Here is a 6,673-nt window from a genome sequence, read left to right as displayed (position 1 = left end):
TATTGTTGGATGAAGCGGCCCGGACCGACATTACGAGTACGCTTACGCGAGACTGGTTTTACCGTCGTGCTTTGCACACAGGTGACTAGCGGGTGTCAGTTTCTCCAACTTTGGTTGAACCGAGTGTGGCTACGCCCGGTCCTTGTGAAGGTTAAAATAGCACTAAAACTTGACGAACTGTCGTTGTGGTTTTGATGCGTAGGTAAGAAAGGTTCTTGCTCAGCCCGTAGCAGCCACGTAAAACTTGCAACAACAAAGTAGAGGACGCCTAACTTGTTTTTGCAGGGCATGTTGTGATGTGATATGGTCAAGACGTGATGAGATATAAGTTGTTGTATAAGATGATCATGTTTTGTTGATGTTATCGGCAACTGGCAGAAGCGTTATGGTTGTCTCTTTATTGCATAAGATGCAATAGTTGCAAGAGTAATAGTTGGCGAGACGACCATGTGATGACACATTGATATAGATCAAGATGATGGAGATCATGGTGTCATGGCGGTGACGATGGAAATCATGACGATGCTTTGAAGATGGAGATCAAAGGCACAAGATGATGATGGCCATATCATGTCACATATTTTGATTGCATGTGATGTTTATCTTTTATACATCTTATTTTGCTTAGTTCGACGGTAGCTTTATAAGATGATCTTTCACTATTTATCAAGGTACAAGTGTTCTCCCTGAGTATGCACCGTTGCGAAAGTTCTTCATGCTCAGAAACCACGTGATGATCGGGTGTGATAGGGTCTACATTCAAATACAACGGGTGCAAAATAGTTGCACACGCGGAATACTCAGGTTAAACTTGACGAGCCTAGCATATAGCAGATATGGCCTCGGAACACTGAGACCGAAAGGTCGAGCGTGAATCATATAGTAGATATGATCAACATAGTGATGTTCACCATTGAAACTACTCCATCTCACGTGATGATCGGACATGCACTACTGGAAACAGAGAATTTGCCATCACGCAGTTCTTTTCCGTCTGTCAGCGGATGGCAAAGAACGTCTTTGCCATCTGCTTACAAAAAATAGACGGCACAGAACTGACAGATGGCATAGAACCTGGTTGCCATCTGCCAGTTCTTTGCCATCTGCCAGCCGTTGGCAAAGAATCTTTGCCGTCCGCTGGCAGACGGCAAAGAGGTGGGTGGGTCCAGTGCTGTAACGGCCAATCAACCCACCTCTTTGCCGTCTGCCAGCAAATGGCAAAGAATCTTTTCCGTCTGCTGGCAGATGGCAAAGAAGTGGGTGGGGCCCAGTGGATGACAGAGCTGTAACGGCCCACTAGCCCCACCTCTTTGCCATCTGCCAGCCGACGGCAAAGATTCTTTGCCATCAGCTGGCTGATGGCAAGGAGGTGGGGCTTTGCCATCCGCTGGCTGATGGCAAAGATGTGGGCCTTTGCCATCCATTGGCTGATGGCAAAGAAGTGGGACTATCTCCTCCCCTCTCTTCTTCACAAAAAAATCCCCTCCCCTCTCTCCCAGCCCGGCCCCACCCCTCTCTCTCTCAGCCCGGCCCCACCCCTCTCTCTCTCTCTCTCCCCAGCCCGGCCCCACCCCTCTCTCTCTCTCCCCATCTCTCCCAGCTACCACCGCACCGTGCCCCAGCCCTGCGTTCCCGACGCCGCCTCTCCCCGCCACCGCCCAGCACCGCCGCCGGCCCGCCCCTCCCCGCCACCGCAGCCCTCCCCCTACCCTCCCCGCCAACGCAGCCCGCCCCTGCACCCGCCTCCTCCCCACGGCCCTCCCGGCCACCACCCAGCACCGCCGCCAGCCCGCCCCTCCCCGCCACCGCCCAGCATGGCCGCCAGCTCGCCCCTTCCCGCCACCGCAGCCCTCCCCCGACCCTCCCCGCCACCGTAGCCCGCCCCTGCACCATTCCAGGCCGCGGCGCCGCCCCCTCCCCGCGGCCCTTCCGGCCACCGCGGCCGTCCCCGCCACTGTAGCCCGCCCCTCCACCGAGCCAGGCCGCGGCGCCGGCTCCTCCCCGCGGCCCTCCCCGCCACCAAGCCATCCACCGAGCCAGGCCCTTGCGCCCGCCCCTCCACACGAAAAAGGTGCAGATGTACAACACTATGTCATGATTTACAAGTTTTTAGTACAAGATGAACTCAGTTTGGGGTTCTTCATCTATTCTCAGTGAGATGTAGAGAATGCTCATGCTGATGATAGACTAGACTCACCCGTCTTTTGTTCATGTGCTTTGTTCGTCATTTAATCGAATTATCATTATTTGATTTGCTCTCTAAATCAACTCGGGAGACACAGATCGGCCTGATGTCGGTAGTATGCTGTCATGAAAATCTTTACATGTCTTCGCTGAACACCTCTTTACATGTTTTCATCCATACGAAGTTTCAAACTTGGCCTCCATTTGTTATAAGTTTTGAGCATGATCCTGAACCTGTATATATATGTATTGGTGAGCAATCCATTAAGGACATTCTACAATGATGATGTAATCCTTTCTTTGTTTCTGAGCAGAACATGCACAGTAACTGTGATGCTAGGGTTCACATCTATACACGGACTTGCAGGTCCCCATGTCAAATTATGCAGTTAGGTTGAATCCCCATTAGAAACTACTAGGATGGGATATAGGCCTCTGAAATTCTTTTAGAGAAACATCTTTTGTATGTGATCGAAAGAAGTTGATGAACTGAAAGTAAGATTTATAGTGTTAAAAATCTGCTGAAATCTGCAAGAAATTGATCGTCGTGTTGGGAAAGGTGTGTTTGCGTCGAGTCTCTCCTTTTGCAATTTTGAGTTTCTCATGTCCATGTTCAGACTTGCAGAGGTTGGGGTCTTCCCCCTTTTCAAAAAATAATGTTCAGACTTGCAGTCGAAGTTGCAATTGGAATTCAACCAAAATTGACAAAATTCTCTTCTTGTTGTTTCTTGATATAAAACTACATATGTACGACATAACCGTGATATACATTCAGAAAAAGATGAATCTTTTCCGAGGTTTGCAAGTTGGATTGTGCTCAACACCGATTCCATACAAAGCAGGATAGGCGTATATCATCTATTGCCTTCTTCTGTTTATAGCCGAGGTATTTTAATTTTAATGAAGAAAGGGCTACATTACAAAGTAATTGCTAGGCAGTTGCAGTGTAAGTTGGCAAGTTCTGCTAGTGTAAATCTTGGACTGTAATTTGTAGGTGTTCCTGGACTCTTTTGCACTATAATTCTTGATAATTTTCAGTGTCATTTACTTTGTCAACACAGTGTGTAGGCTCTTAATGTTTTTATGCTATTAGGTGCACACATTCTTTTGTATTTTTCTGCATGCTTTCACTAATATTGAGTCTGCAGTGTAATTTTCAGCTACCTCTGGATTATAGTGTAGGTTCTATGATTTTTTGCCACTGTATTTCTTCATTCTAGACTTCAAAGTTTCTGTAATTTCCAGAGTATCCTGTTTGTTTCTAATTTAATATACTAATATTTCCCAAGATTTTATTACTATATAGTAAGTAGAAGTGTTTCTGACCTGGTGATCTTCCTGGGATTTCCCTCAATGTTTGACTGTTTGGTGGGTCGCAAGCTGATGGGTAGTTGTTCGCCATGGTCCAGGGTATTTGTGGTTCAGGTTTCGTTGAAACCGGGTGACATTCTAGCCTGACCCATTTTTTAGAAATAGAAAGCATACAGTCGCCGGGGTGGGGTTTTTTGGACATACAAGTGTCCTCCGTTTATTTGTCAGGAAATGTGAATGTTACCGAATTGAAAAACAATCAAGTACTAAATAGACACTCCCTAATTGAGGATTTTTAACCTAGCTTTTTCTATTTAGTGCTGGTTTGGCTTGCCTTAGCTTTTATATTTGAACAATCAGGTTCACAAATAGATACCAACCTAGACACGAGCTGGATAAACCCTATCTGACTTTGTTTTCTCCACTTGAGATTTGCAGGGGAGGTTGCATTGCCCGGAGGAAAGGCAGAGGAGGGTAATGCTGATGATGCAGCAACATCATTAAGGGAGGCAAAGGAGGAGATTGGGCTTGATCCAGCCTTGGTCACTGTCGTTTCCTCGCTTGAGCACTTCTTGCCCAAGGTAAGATGTCTATGAGTTCTCGCTTATACCCCTACTGGAAAAAATCACATTGTACAGCGGACAGACTATTTAAGTGCACACTAAAAGGCATGTTAGTTTTTTTTTCTTCTTAGACTTCCAAAAAACACATGCATGCAGCCAAGATTTAGGATATGCTTATAGATGTTTTGAGGATTATGTAGCAGGCTTTTCTTTACAGTCCACTTTTGCCGGATAGAATTTATCTTTGTCCCTTTGACACCACGACACCCAGACGTGACACCCCCAACCCCCGACACCTCTTCGGCTTCCTGTTGACTGAAAAGGTGCTTTTCGGCCTTCCAGAGGCCGACGGGGTCATATATTTATGAATTATGAGTTAGGTCATATATTTTCCGATTTTGTTATGAAAAACATCATATATATTTGTGTTGATCGGGTGGATTTAAATGTGCAGTTGTTTCGTCGCTGTGAGGGTCTGGGGAGAAGTAAGTGCATTTACTCTTTTTTAACCTTTTGCCTTCACGTTTCTTCGAATATCTAATGCGTTGGCCTTGTCATACTACAGGTCTTGGAAACACGGTCGTGGTGTCCGCAGGCCCAACACGGTCCCTGGTGTGATTTGTTGCCAGAGCTTCCCGGGATGGGTCACGTTGCCCGGTGAGGGCCAGGTTCCCGAGCTAGGAATGACCTGGGAGCACTACTTGGCTGCCCCGGCCCCGCCCGGGGAGAGGATCGGCGGTGTCGAGTGCCACACGGTGGCCGACGTTGTGAACCAGACGTTTTGGGTAATTTTTCCTCTCTCGTCTACGTTGTGTTTTCTTGTTTGATTGGCAACCCTAGTGATTGTACTAATCCGTGTTTTCTTGTTTGATTGCAGACCATTTACAGGTGTGTTGAGGGACAGGAGGAGGCCGCGGCTCGGGTTATCGAAGCCGAGTGCAGGCGGCTACTTCAAAACTGGCGGAACGGGGCTCAGACGCAGGCTACTCGAGACTACTTCGCCTCGATTGGTATTAGGATGTCCAAGTCAAAGTGCCGCACAAAGTATCTGAGTAAGGAGAAGTACATGAAGGTAATTACCTATTCTTAAGGCCTTGTATTTAGTTTCCTTGATTTGATTCGTAGGCGTAGCGCTCAAATTTCTCTTACTTAACTTAGGTGCCCCCGAGATGGTGTGCGGATAGGCTAGATTGTTGGGAGGCATTGGTGGATGAGTGGTGCTCTCCCCAATGGCTATCCACCCACAACAATGCAAAGGATCGGCGTGGCAAAATGAGCGGTGTGCCACACCATCAAGGCAGCGTCAACCTATATCAGTACGGGGATAACTGGGTATGTGGTTTGCTTCATGATTCATACAAATTAAGTCTTCATGATAGCTTCAGCCCTTAACTAATACTTTGTTCCTCTCTTTGAGGCGCGGCACAACAAGACGGATGTGCCAGAGCTGTTCGACCTCTATGCCATGGCCCATAGTGCCCCGTATAAGAACGCCAAGGCATTCTCTGAGTTTGATCTCGATGATCCAAAGAACTTCACCAACCGCGCCTCCCACAACAAGCTCGTGAGGTACAGAGATGAGGGGAAGGCGAGGAAAGGGCCGGACTTTAACCCGAGGCAGCCTATTGATCCAGAGCTGGTGATGATATCTGTTGGCGGGAGGAACCATGGCTTGTTAGCCATTGGGGATGGACTGGTATGTTGTACTAGCACTCTCCCGCAGATCAAGAGGCGCCAGAAGAGCTCCGATCCTGAGATAAGGCCTCGTCCACGGCCAATGGATCTTGAAATCAAGGTTAGTTATACAGAATCAGATACCTTTCCTCCATTACATTATGTGTGCGGCCGTCGATGATTACAATGCTAAAGAGGAGTGGTGTTGCAGGCTGCTATTGAGGGAGAGAGCAAAGACCCAGGAGCTTCTGGCGGAGGAAAGGAGGCAGGCGGCGGAGAGGGAGAGGGAGACTGAGGAGAGGACGGCTAGGCCTTTGGAGGAGGAGAGGAACCGGAACGACTTGGCTAACCGGGCCATATACGAGCTCTTCGCGGTAAGTTTCTTCTGCACATTAGCTAAATCATGCACGCAATGTTCCTTTCATTAGTAACTAATATGACTGACTCGTCAAAACCAAATGTGCAGTCCATGTGCGAGAAGAACGGTCAGACCCCTCCGCCGATGCCAGTCATTGCTCCGGCGGACACGGTGAGTTTCATTTGAATGGACATTACTTATTAGTCTTCACATTTGAGTTGCATCATGCTAACGAGACATTGCAAATGATCTTTAATTTGGTGCAGCATAACTCCCGACAAGCTTCGACGTCTGCCATTGGCGCGAGCAAGAACCTCGATCCTCCTCCGTCTGCCACTACCGCGAGCAAGAACCCCGATCCTTCACCTACGGGTTGACGGTAAGTTTTGCCTAGTGCTTTGCTTAATTAGCTCCAAAATGACCTATTTAACCTAGGATAGCTTTAAAATGACCTATACTTACCATTTTTTTCCTCCAAAATGACTTAATATGCTTAGCTAGCTCAAAATTGACCTATTTAACCTAGGATAGCTCTAAAATGACCTATACTTGGCATTTTTTCCTCCAAATGACTTAATATGCT

The 6,673-nt window shown here is 47.5% G+C and overlaps 2 long non-coding RNA genes across 2 annotated transcripts; both read left to right on the top strand.

Annotated features, from left to right (window-relative positions):
• Positions 1-4,849: 4,849 nt before the first annotated feature.
• LOC120966830 (uncharacterized) lies at positions 4,850-5,664 on the top strand. Its single transcript, XR_012186801.1, has 3 exons — positions 4,850-5,130; positions 5,217-5,390; positions 5,476-5,664. It is a non-coding gene; the product is annotated as an uncharacterized lncRNA (long non-coding RNA).
• A 229-nt stretch (positions 5,665-5,893) lies between these two features.
• On the top strand, positions 5,894-6,463 carry LOC120967361 (uncharacterized). The gene is made up of 3 exons (XR_005761163.3): positions 5,894-6,106; positions 6,199-6,261; positions 6,357-6,463. It is a non-coding gene; the product is annotated as an uncharacterized lncRNA (long non-coding RNA).
• Positions 6,464-6,673: the final 210 nt, after the last annotated feature.

The sequence above is a fragment of the Aegilops tauschii genome, chromosome 6, assembly GCF_002575655.3.
Source record: "Aegilops tauschii subsp. strangulata cultivar AL8/78 chromosome 6, Aet v6.0, whole genome shotgun sequence".
NCBI classification, from domain to species: domain Eukaryota; kingdom Viridiplantae; phylum Streptophyta; class Magnoliopsida; order Poales; family Poaceae; genus Aegilops; species Aegilops tauschii.
Note: the sequence above shows the minus strand (reverse complement) of the source record. Positions and strands in the feature narration are given on the sequence as shown.